The sequence below is a fragment of the Leptodactylus fuscus genome, chromosome 3 (assembly GCF_031893055.1).
Source record: "Leptodactylus fuscus isolate aLepFus1 chromosome 3, aLepFus1.hap2, whole genome shotgun sequence".
NCBI lineage: Eukaryota > Metazoa > Chordata > Amphibia > Anura > Leptodactylidae > Leptodactylus > Leptodactylus fuscus.
This window is the reverse complement of record NC_134267.1, coordinates 181,212,510-181,226,052: the sequence shown is the minus strand read 5'-3', so window position 1 is coordinate 181,226,052 and position 13,543 is coordinate 181,212,510.

Genomic DNA, 13,543 nt, shown 5'->3' with positions numbered 1-13,543 from the left:
TACATGACTTCCAATATATTGTATAAAGAATATTCAAGAAAAATACTGAAAGATTTGCAAAATGAAAGCCCAATATAAAGCTAAAGTGTGGATGATCTTAGTTTTTTTAGTTTAGTTTTTTGTTTTTCTTGTCTAAATATTGGTGGAAATAGTGTCACATTGGGGCAACACGGTGGTTCAGTGGTTAGCCTTGCAGTGCTGGAGTCCTGGGTTTGAATCCCGCCAGGGACAACATCTGCAAGGAGTTTGTATGTTCTCCCTGTGTTTGCATGGATTTCCTCCCATTCTACAAAGACATATTGATAGGAAAAAAAATGTACATTGTGATCATTATATGGGGCTCACAATCTACATAAAAAAGAAAGAAATAGTGGCACATCTTTAGTACAAGGACATTTTGCACCGACGATGTGCCACTGGCCACTTTCCTCTTTTTGAGCCCTGTGCACCACTTTTTATGGAAATGTGCGGCACTGGGCAGAGACCAAGGCAAGTTGGAGCGGGGATGTCTCAGTCTGATAAATTTATTATAACTAATGCCAAAGCAGTGGAATGAATTATATGGGAAATTCATGGCAGTTCCAGATTGGTGAAGATTTCCATTCTTGCCATAAGGGAACACCTAAATTATTAAGAGACTGTAGCAGTTATCAGCCAGTTGGTGACTTCACTAAGACCAGCGTACAGAATACCAGTTTTAATAAATTTCCCCTAATACAACCTAACTAGTACCTGTGAGATGGCTCAGTGGTAAGCACTGATGCCTTGTAGTGCTAAAGTACTGGGTTTGAATCTGCCTAAAGACAACATCTACATGGAGTCTGTATGTTTGTTGTGCGCTTCCTTTGGGTGCCCTGGTTTTATCCCACACTCCAAGGACATAATAATATGAAGGTCAAACTGTAAGCCCTACTGTGGATAATGAGTGATGACAAAATGTGCAAAGCACTGGGAACATTTTGAAAGAGACATAAATAGTGAATTGCATTTAACCCTTTCCTGCTCTGCACTGTACGTCACACTGAGCCTGCAGTTAAAACTCTGGGCCGTAATAATACGGTACTATAATGTCATTGGTACAGGAGCTGGACTCGCAGCATTACTTCCAGCACTTGGCAGTGTTACACAGCCGAAGCCCAGGACTAGCTGCTGAAATCAGAAGATCGATCCACTGGATGCTGCAGTTATGGTATCCAGGTGGACTAGGGTAAGATCAACAACCCCTGCAACCCCCATTGATTCTGCCGATAAGATCGCCGAGCTATGGCCTCCTGACTGCCTATGCACATTCCACATAGTGAGCATACAGTATGTGTGTACTGTGTATTACAGTACAAATGAAGAACCCTGACATATCTCCATCAACGGGACCCCAGAAATACCATTTATTTTCAAAAGTGAAGTTTTATTTGTAAAAGCAATAAAACATTATAAAACCAATATAAGGGCTCATTCACACTACGTATACTGAAGCTTATTCTGAACGTAAAACACGTTCAGAATAAGCGGCGTATACAGCAGTTCCATTCATTTCTATGGGAGCCGGCATTTCTCTACAGCCTACTTACACCACAGTATCAGCTGTATACAGTGTTCTATATACCAATAATCCATTCTCATAACCTTCTCTGTTATTTCTGCCATAATAAAGATCTAGATATCAGATCATTTCTGTTACACTCAGACAGGGCTAAGCAGCATCAAACATGACCGGTAGAAGGTCTCGTTGTATGTGACCTTGCTAAATACAATGACTGATAGGGTCACAAGCGAGGGGTCATACACACAAGTACTAGTACCTACTAAAAGGGGATTTAGCAAAAAGATCTCAGCACAAAGACACTTTACCCTTTATAAAAATCAATACACCTTGTTCGGACTTCCAATACTTGAATATAGACATCTGACTTCATATTTTATCTACATCAGAACTGCAAACATACAGAAAACAGACCCGGCAAATGCTATGATAGCACGGAGCACAGATGAGAATGGAGACATGTATCCCATGGTGCTGGTCTGCTGTATAGCAGAAGGATCTGGTTAGAAATGCTTATTCTTAATACATTACACTCAGGTTACATATAAAAGGAGCACATATTCTGAACCGTAGTAGAATTGAAAGGTCAACATTTTATAAATATTTATTTTATGTTACAAATGCAACAAATTTGTTTTGGGTCAAATTCACAAAAAATGACTGTCAGACTTTATTCAGACTGAATCAAAGTCCTCCCGATACCGTTGAAAAGTTGTGCAAGGCTTTTTTTTTTTAACATGTATCAAAATATCATGTGAGCAAAAAAAGTCCAATAGCAACTCTCCATCACTCTTAGATCACATAACCTAAACCAGCCGATGCTGTCATTGGTTGGTTTAGATCATGTGTTCATTGAAAAGAGGTCATTGGCTAGTTTGTATTATGGGGTTCAAGTTACTTTCAGGTCTTTGAAAGCAGGTCAATGACCAATTTTCAATTACCAAAACAAATTTTGAGCAATTCATCCAAAACTAATCCCAAATGTTGTGGATTCATCTGGTTTAATTTTTTTTGAAAATTGTGATCGAATTGGATTCATGAAGCTTTAATTCATTCACTATCCATATACCATTTACTCATAAAAGTATCTGTATCCCGTTACTATACTATACTATACTATACTTTCTAAGCAAATTCTGGGGGGGGGGGGGGAAGGTATATTACGCCTGGTATTTCCTATGACAGTATTAATTCGTCCCCTGCCAGTCAGAGATGCACCAGGGACTGTCTCTGACAGTTCACTATGGCTTTATAGGGACTAGTCAACCTCCAGGTTGTCAGGTTGAATCTCCTCAGATCCTGGCATCTCTGGCCTCCTTGAGTGACCAGGTTTGGGAGAGGGGGAAGCCTCCAGTATACGAGATGACTCATGCCTATGAGCTGGGCAAACCAAGTCCTTTTGGGCCAGAATGGTATTATGGCAATCGCCTGGACTTGATCCTCTTATTTTTATCAGTACCCTGGGTATGATGAGTATTGGAGGGAAAATGTAAACCAGCCTGAACCTCCATGGGATGGACAGGGCATCCACTGCCAAGCGATCGTCCTCCTGATACAGAGAGCAGAACTTCTCTACCTTTGCATTGAGTCGTGTTGCCATGAGGTCGAAGACCCCACATCTGGACAATCTGCTGGAACACTTCTGGATTGAGTGACCATTCTCCTGATATGGTAATACACCGATTCGCTACTATGTTCAGGGAGCCCTTGATGTGAACAGCGGATACCTGGGACAGGTTCTTCTCTGCCCAGGATAAAATTTGATAAATCTCTTTCAGGAGAATTCTGGACCTGGTTCCTCCCTGTTTGTTTAGGTACAACACTGTCGTCATGTTGTCTGACCGGACCTTGACCGCCTTCCCTTGAAGGTAAGGGATGAAGTGTAGTAACGCTAGGTATACTGCCCTGAGTTCACTCTGGTTGGAAGAACCTACTTCCGGGCTGCTCCATCGACCTTGAACAGTCCTCTCATCCACATGGTCTCCCCATCCTGACTGGGATGCATCTGTTGTCAACAGAGTCCAGACCAGTTGGACTAAGGACCTTCCGTCTTTAAGGTATATCCACCATCTCAGGGAAAGACAGGCACTGGAAGAAAGGCAGATCATCTTGTGGAGTCCTCTGAGAGACCCATCCCAAGCCTTCAGTACCTCCATCTGGAGGGGACAGGAATACCATAAAGCCCAAGGGACCGCCCTGGCTGAAGATGACATTAGGCCTAGGACTCTCATGGCGGTTCTGATGGAAACCCACCGGGTTTGAACAAAAATTGGGCATCTGCATGAATTCTCGCCCTCCTTGGGCTGGATAGAGAGATCTGCAGAGTCTCTGAGTTCAACTGGAACCCCAAGAACTTCCTTTGGGTGGATGGTGTGACTTCTGACTTCTCCCAATTGATTAGCCAGCCTAACTTCAGCAGGAAGGAGTTGGCAATCTGCAGATGTTGCTGGAGGACTGGTACTGATTGAGCTTTTATGAGCCAATCGTCTAAATAGGGAACTATAAACAGACCCTGAAGTCTGAGACAAGAGCCACCACCTTGGTAAACATGAGAGGAGCAGAGGAGATGCCGAAGGGGAGAGCGGCAAACTGATAATGTTCCCTGTGGCTGGAGATCTGGATAGCGATCCCGAGAAATCGTCTGTGTGGTTGAAAGATTGGTATATGCAGGTAAGAGTCCTTGAGGTCTAGAGTGACCATGACGTCGCCCCGCTGCAGAACGTCCATAGGACAGAAAAAAAACACGCAGGTGGGAGGTCCTTGTGCCCTTTATAGGGCCTAGCTGTAATTAATTAATTGTTAATTAAACATTCCATCTGTCCTACCAGCACACAGGGGCAGAAATACCCCACTTTGTGCTGCTGGTATGACGACAGGGAAATGCTAGTATGAACCTACTGTAATATCTGGAGCAATTTTAATAAAGGTATATAAATATAAGTATGTCCCATAAATAAAGACTCAAGATGCCAATAAACACGATAAATATACATATGGTAAGTAAAAGGGAAGATACAGATCAATAGGTGGAAAAGCCCAAATACATCTTTACTTTTTCAAGGGGTCTCTTTTTGCTAAATAAAATGTCATTTTGTGAAAATTGCTTGGGGCACCATGTTCTGATACCCATAACTTTTTTTTATTTTTTCATTGACACAGCTATGTGAGATCTCTTTAATTCATGAAAAGCGCTGTAGTTTTCATTTTTCGCTACTTAAGGGAGCATTCACACGGAGTAACACCGGCCGTAATTTGTGCTTATTTTTACTTGCGTAGAAATGCGAGGGTCGCATTTAGGTTTTTTACTATGAGCGTATACACAGCATTTTTTTGCTCACGTTAAAAAACGCAGCGTAAACGGAGCGTTTACATGAGCAAAAACGCCACGTATACGCTCATAGTAAAAAAACGCTGCATATACGCTCATAGTAAAAAAAACGCCGCGTAAACGCGACCCTCGCATTTCTATGCCAGTAAAAATAAGCACAAATTACATCCGGCGTTACTCCGTGTGAATGCTCCCTAAGACTCTTTTTGGTCCTTTTTTTGATGCTAGGTGACCAAAACAATTCTCGCAGTATATTCTTGACTAAACCTCCATGGCCCAATAGGTTTAGACTTTTTGCCAAAAATTATTGCAAATTATAGTGCACATCTACACCTGTTTCTAGCAGGCATAAATTTCAATTTTTGATGCTCAAAATTGTTCCAGTTATTTATTTGCTCCTTCTACTTTTGAAACATGGGTGGGAAAGTGGCTACGGTTAGCCTGTTTAGAGCGGGTTCACACCTGTGCCCGGTCTCCGCTTTGTGGGTTTCCGTCATCTGCCCGAAAACTGGACAGGAGCTGGAAACCCGGCAATTAGTGTCCACCCATGAGCATCTTCTGGTCTCCGCGGCAAAACTTTTTTTTTTTTTTTTAACCAGACACAATGTCCTGCATGTCGAACTTTGTGTCCGGTTAAAAAAAAAACAGTTTCGTCGTGGAGAGGCAGAAGACGCTCACGGGTGGACAGTTTGCAAACCCATTCCATTGTAAACCCAGTTTCTCGGGCAGAAGATGGAAACCTGCAAAGCAGAGACCGGGTGCAGGTGTGAACTCTCCCTTAGTAAGATTTATACTAGATTTATCGATACAACTGTTTAAGAAGCTGAAACATTGTTTACATTTCACTTCCAGTAGGAGGGCAAAGTCATTCATGGAGAAATAAATAAGAGCACAAATGCTAAAAATTTTTACAACAATTCCCGCAATGTCACCCTAGTAAAGAGATGGAATAGAAAGTTAAGAATGTCTCATTACAAAAGTGCACCAAAGGGAAAAACTTAAAGATCCACCAAACTTGATAAGTTTGCCTTAAAATGTCAACACACGTTCCAGCAAAACTGGCTTTAAACATCTCCCCATGAGAACTCTCTCCATAATTTTTGGAGAACTTCACTTGTGTCTCAGTTTGTACTTTGATGCTTTCACCTGGATTTACAATGAGGTAACATCTTCTTTGCCATCACCTCCCTTCTTCACCAGCTTCCCATCTGTTGGAGAAGTGTCTTTGGCTTGGTGTACTACTGTGTTCTTTCTCACCTCTCTCCTCAGGAAGAAGAGACAAAGAGAATGGTCTGGATAACAGATGAGTAACAGGTGTTGGACCAAGAGTCTTCATTGAAGAGTTTGGCGCTTTAAAGTGTCTTCCTTAATGTTTATTAATGAATATGGTGTGAAGACATTTTCTTTTTGTGTTAAGTCTTTACTGTATGTGTTTGTGAGTTAAAGAGTGTGACACTGTCACTTGGTGCCTAAATGACAATAAAGTCCTCTCTTTTCATGTCTGACCAGACAGCCAGGAGCATGCTCACATTACCTTTATGGAACTAGACTTCAGTGGATATCTATTTAGTAACTATTGAGGCAGCTTATCATTTTAGGATTATTTTATAGGGCAAATGGAAGGTGGAAAGTTAATTCTGAGTAGGGATAAAAACATTACATCATAACAAGATAATATCTATTGTCTTATAGCTGTGCCTTGTATGTTCACTGCCATGTTAATAGTAAGCACAGAGATGTTATATCCCACTTTGAGGAAACATCATTGACCTTTTATAACTACAATGCTTCTCTACTATGTTAACCCCAACATCCAAAATACCATGTCATATACTTATATGTCCAGAATAATATCTGCTATGAATACACTGTATTCAAGCAAAAATGACTCAACACTAAAGACTGATGTCATAGAGCAATGGACATTAAACTCAGAGACCTGAAAGTACCTAAAGGAGTATACACAGTATATGTAATATATAATAATACCTTTTGTCACATTTACTGCTGCTGAAATAAAGGTAGCTATATTGTACTCTGCTGTACTATAGTATCACAACTAGGCAGTAGCGGCGTAATCCTGACTTCACTGTGGGGGTCCATTTTTATACCTCCGTAGAAAACGTCCACAAACTTTCATGAAATGTCGCAAAATTCAGGAGAGACCAAGTCATATTTTTGTTGTTCTCTTAAATCTGTTCCTAAAGTACAATTATAACATAATGTATAGATAAAATACTTGATGCCTTACTTTTTAATCTTTCTGGAGCTGATCTATTCCCAGAGCCCTCTACAGTTCTGAGACTTGGTCACCAGTTTCTTTAACTGCCCGATACATAATGTGGGAAATTAATTGTCATTTTTTATGTCAGTCTTAATTTCTCGCTGGCACAAGATGTGTCTAAATGTTATAGTAGAGGGTTCTGTCCTACTATGTAACTTCCTGTGTACCTGTCACGCTCCCTCCCTGTCACTGCTCCCCCCCTCCTCTCTCACTGTGTTACACCCCCTCCCTGTCTGCCTAGTTAAACTATACGAAGCTATCCCGCCCACTACTAGCCCCCATCCCTCCCTAGCTATGCTAAGCCAGCTATCCTGCCCACTGATAGCCAGGTCCCATAGCAATATACTTACCTAGCTTCCAATGTGGGAGCCTTCTCCTCTCCACTGTGCGCAGCATGGAGAAGCTGCACACAGACCAGAATGAACTGTGAGGCCTGTGCAGTAGTGATGGATTGCCATCTCTACTGCGCATGCCTTGAATTCACCTCCAGACTGCACAGGCACTGGAAGAGAGGAGGACCTGTTCTGGACACAGAAAAACACGTAAGGATTGATGGTGATGCGGGGGGGGGGGGGGGGAGAGTACTGGTGACATTCCATTTTGGAAGAAACAGAACATCGAGAGATTATCAGAGCATGTCCCTAAGGCGGTCACATGACTGTCCCAGGGATATAGGTGATTATACATTTTTTAATGGATGTAAATTAGAAGGTAGGTGGGGGGAGGGAGTTTAGTTTATAGGTAGAATTTGCTTTTATCCTGGTCAACCCCTATAAGGAAAGCTTTATAGGTAGATGTACGTGATTCACGCTGGTTTAACATTTCAATAGGGTGGCATCACTTACCCATATCCCAGGCTTGTTGTGATTTAGCAGTTTTGGATACCAGTTTTTAATTGAGTATGGGGTTTATTGGCTTATCCGTCAGTTTTTCATGTTATTCAATAAAATATGATATTCTTAGTGTCTACTTAGGGTGGACACACCTTTTTTCTTTGTACTAACACATCTACACCAAAGCCTTTTAATAATTCAGGCCCCACGTGTGCCAGCCAGGGATTTCTGTGAGACTGGTATAGAGAACACCAGTTTTAGCAATGAAAAGGGGACTTGGAATGGAAATGCACCAGTAACAATAAAAATGAGGACACCGGGTATTATAACTGCGCATTATGTATTTCATGTGAATTTCCTTTATTGTAAACAGGAGAGTCACTTTAAATTGATAGCTCAAGGTGTCAGGCAAAATTTATTGCTAAGATTTAAAGATTCAACTTTCTTTTTCTTTCTTTCTTTCTTTCTTTCTTTCTTTCTTTCTTTCTTTCTTTCTTTCTTTCTTTCTTTCTTTCTTTCTTTCTCTTTCATAATTTATCTATGTGTCTTAAATGAATAATGATATGTTACTAGCTTTAATACAAAATACTTTATACTTTTTATTGTACATTACGGTCTGTCTATAATAATGGAATGGAACAGAATTTTGGAATAATTGCCATTTAATAAAATACATTAATGTAAAAATAAAATAGAATAATGGAAATATTGCTGTTTAGAAATAAGTCTTTAATCTAATTGTCTAGTTTATATGAAGCTGAAATACAAAACACATCGGTACAAAAGTATAAGAATACAAGTATAAAAGTTGATTGAAATACACAATACAGACCAAAAGTTTGGACACACCTTCTCATTCAAAGAGTTTTCTGTATTTTCATGACTATGAAAATTGTAGATTGACACTGAAGGCATCAAAACTATGAATTATCACATGTGGAATTATATACAGTACTTTACAAAAAAGTGTGAAGCAACTGAAAATCTGTCTTATATTCTAGGTTCTTCAAAGTAGCCACCTTTTGCTTTGATTCCTACTTTGCACACTCTTGGCATTTTCTTGATGAGCTTCAAGAGGTAGTCACCGGAAATGGATTTCACTTCACAGGTGTGCCCTGTCAGGTTTAATAAGTGGGATTTCTTGCCTTATAAATGGGGTTGGGACCATCAGTTGTGTTTTACAAATTTCCATTAGTTTCCATTAATATAGAAAATCCACAACTTTATGATGCTGATCCTACACAAACTCTACCACAAAATTGTGCAATAGATGTGTAATATAAGTATTACATTTCATGGTGAATTTGGAAGAGGTTAGAAGCAAACAGTGAAATTCTTATGTAAAAATCTACAATGACAGATCCTTTATTCTGTTGGTAGATGCTCCCATGTCGAATGTTTCTTACAAGCTGTTCTACCTAAAGCTATATAATAAGGATTCCTGTTTGTACATATTATGTGATGGGAGATATTTGCATATAATCCCAGGGTAACAAATACTGACACTTTCATTTCACATACCATGTTGCTGAAATCCATTGCAATCTAACTAACTACTAGCTAATATTCTAACTAATAGCAAACTAACTTACTATGGTGGCTCAGTTTTTGGTATTACCAGGTTGTTCGTTCCAAAGGTGTCCAAAATATGTGTTTGGGATCTTCTAATAAGAATTTTATTATGTATATTTACTTGTTCATAAATACTTGTTATGCAAGGCCACAATAAAAGCAATAGCTAGCATTTCGCTGATAACTGTGAGCAGTAGCGAAAGCTATCTACAACCGGTACACCTCTGTGAGCCAAGACAGACCCCCAAGATGCATTCACCTTTAGATCCAGGCATCTAAATTGTCACTCACCAAACAGAAAAATGTACTAATAGTAAATTTACTGATGCAGAAACCAACACAAGGACCACTAAAACTTAAAAAATTGTGTGGACAGAAGTGAACTTGTACAGCAGGGTCAAACCAGGAGAGACGAATAAGTAGGGACAGAAGCAAGATCCGAGAAACTAGGCAAGGGTCAAAACCAGAGGCAAAATGCTAATCGAAAGAATAAGCCAGAGGTCACAAATAATACAGATACTCACAATGGAAACCAAACTAGCAACCTTTAAGGGCCCATTCACACTACGGATACGCTGACTGATTCTGAACGTTAAAACACGTTCAGAATCAGCGCGTATAAAGCAGATCCCATTCATTTCAATGGGAGCCGGCATACAAGCGCTCCCCATTGAAATGAATGGGCTGCTTGTTTTCACTACGAGCACTCCCATTGAAGTGAATGGGAAGCGCTCGCATGTACGGCTCACTCGGCTCATTCCGAGCCGTGCACGCGAGCGCTTCCCATTCACTTCAATGGGAGTGCTCGTAGAGAAAAAAAGCAGCCCATTCATTTCAATGGGGAGCGCTCGTATGCCGGCTCCCATTGAAATGAATGGGATCTGCTTTATACGCGCTGATTCTGAACGTGTTTTAACGTTCAGAATCAGTCAGCGTATCCGTAGTGTGAATGGGCCCTAATAGTCAGCACATGTCTCAGGAGGGCAAGGTCTTATATAGACCTCCTCAGCTGCTAACTGGATCAAGTCAGGAAGCCTCTGTCATTGCAAAAGTTTCCCAGGTTGACATGATAATGTTAAAGGTGCAGCAGCCAGATACAGAATCCTGAGAATACCATTCCTCTGGTAGACATGAACCCTTTGTGTAGGATCCTCACCTGTTGGCCAGAGCAGTCAGCAGTTGCAAAGAACATTCCTCATTCTAGAGGAAATCACTCTGGAAGACCTCACTCGGGAGAACCTCAGTCTGGAAGTTTTGTGCTGCATTACATCGACAGCCCAATGACTTGAATAGTAACTTTGCAATGCTCAATGTTTCCCATGTTAGCACTGCACAGTAATTGAACACTTTCTTCCATGTTTGTTTATTTAATTTTTCTTTATTTTATAATGCCAACATACAGTTAGGGCCAGAAATATTTGGACAGTGACACAATTTTCGCGAGTTGGGCTCTGCATGCCACCACATTGGTTTTGAAATGAAACCTCTACAACAGAATTCAAGTGCAGATTGTAACGTTTAATTTGAAGGGTTGAACAAAAATATCTGATAGAAAATGTAGGAATTGTACACATTTCTTTACAAACACTCCACATTTTAGGAGCTCAAAAGTAATTGGACAAATAAACATAACCCAAACAAAATATTTTTATTTTCAATATTTTGTTGCGAATCCTTTGGAGGCAATCACTGCCTTAAGTCTGGAACCCATGGACATCACCAAACGCTGGGTTTCCTCCTTCTCAATGCTTTGCCAGGCCTTTACAGCCGCAGCCTTCAGGTCTTGCTTGTTTGTGGGTCTTTCCGCCTTAAGTCTGGATTTGAGCAAGTGAAATGCATGCTCAATTGGGTTAAGATCTGGTGATTGACTTGGCCATTGCAGAATGTTCCACTTTTTTGCACTCATGAACTCCTGGGTAGCTTTGGCTGTATGCTTGGGGTCATTGTCCATCTGTACTATGAAGCGCCGTCCGATCAACTTGACAGCATTTGGCTGAATCTGGGCTGAAAGTATATCCCGGTACACTTCAGAATTCATCCGGCTACTCTTGTCTGCTGTTATGTCATCAATAAACACAAGTGACCCAGTGCCATTGAAAGCCATGCATGCCCATGCCATCACGTTGCCTCCACCATGTTTTACAGAGGATGTGGTGTGCCTTGGATCATGTGCCGTTCCCTTTCTTCTCCAAACTTTTTTCTCCCATCATTCTGGTACAGGTTGATCTTTGTCTCATCTGTCCATAGAATACTTTTCCAGAACTGAGCTGGTTTCTTGAGGTGTTTTTCAGCAAATTTAACTCTGGCCTGTCTATTTTTGGAATTGATGAATGGTTTGCATCTAGATGTGAACCCTTTGTATTTACTTTCATGGAGTCTTCTCTTTACTGTTGACTTAGAGACAGATACACCTACTTCACTGAGAGTGTTCTGGACTTCAGTTGATGTTGTGAACAGGTTCTTCTTGACCAAAGAAAGTATGCGGCGATCATCCACCACTGTTGTCATCCGTGGACGCCCAGGCCTTTTTGAGTTCCCAAGCTCACCAGTCAAATCCTTTATTTTGGGAATGTACCCGACTGTTGATTTTGCTACTCCAAGCATGTCTGCTATCTCTCTGATGGATTTTTTCTTTTTTTTCAGCCTCAGGATGTTCTGCTTCACCTCAATTGAGAGTTCCTTTGAGCGCATGTTGTCTGGTCACAGCAACAGCTTCCAAATGCAAAACCACACACCTGGAATCAACCCCAGACCTTTTAACTACTTCATTGATTACAGGTTTACGAGGGAGATGCCTTCAGAGTTAATTGCAGCCCTTAGAGTCCATTGTCCAATTACTTTTGGTCCCTTGAAAAAGAGGAGGCTATGCATTACAGAGCTATGATTCCTAAACCCTTTCTCCGATTTGGATGTGGAAACTCTCATATTGCAGCTGGGAGTGTGCACTTTCAGCCCATATTATATATATATAATTGTATTTCTGAACATGTTTTAGTAAACAGCTAAAATGACAAAACTTGTGTCACTGTCCAAATATTTCTGGCCCTAACTGTATATAGTCATAACTTACTGTCCCGAGTAGGGCTCACAATTGAAAGTCTCTATTAATATGTCTTTGTATTCCCGACATATTACAATTTATTGCTGGGATCTCAGCTCTGGAAATTTTGTGATTGGCTTAGTGTGGAGGGATGCTTCAAACAAGTATGGATTGTCCAAAGTGAACAACCCACTAAAATGTGCCTCGTGTTATGTACAGGAAAACAAAAAACGCTGTGTTTCGACAACATGGAGCCTTAGCTTTAAACAAGTTACTTCCATTTCTTTTTCCTCCTCTTTCTGATTTAGTCCTGCCCACCACTTCTCCTCATATTATGTCTTGCATAATGTGTGATTGTAAAATGGAGAAAACTTTCACTTACCCATACAAACGTTTTTTGAGAGATGTATCATAGTTTGCAAGATGGTCTTAATAAATGTAATAATTGACTTGTCCACCATTTATTGTTGGATTATTATTTTTTTTTATTGCAAAAATTCTTATGACACAAATATTCAATACAAAGATAGTTATTAAAAAATCAAGTAGCATAACAAGCTGAAATAGAAGAAAAACAAAACAATATGTGTAATGGGTAGGGTTGAGTGATTGGAATCCGATCCCGATCTTTTCGGGTGGGATCGAGATTGGGGCTTATTTCCCACAATGCTTGGCTACTGGCCAATCACTACACAGCGTGGGGTCCAAAAATTGAATAAATTTTTGGACTACATGCTGTGTAGTGAACAGGATCGTTTTTTAAATCTGATCTCAAATTATTTAAAAAATCCCATTGACTTGCACTGGGATGGGAATTGGGATCGGGTTTGAATGGAAAATGATTGGAAATTGGATTTTAAAAATGATCCTGAAATTTCAAGATCAGCTCAACCCTAGTAATGGGACTTAAGTATTTTATACTACATACATATCACTAGGCTTTCCA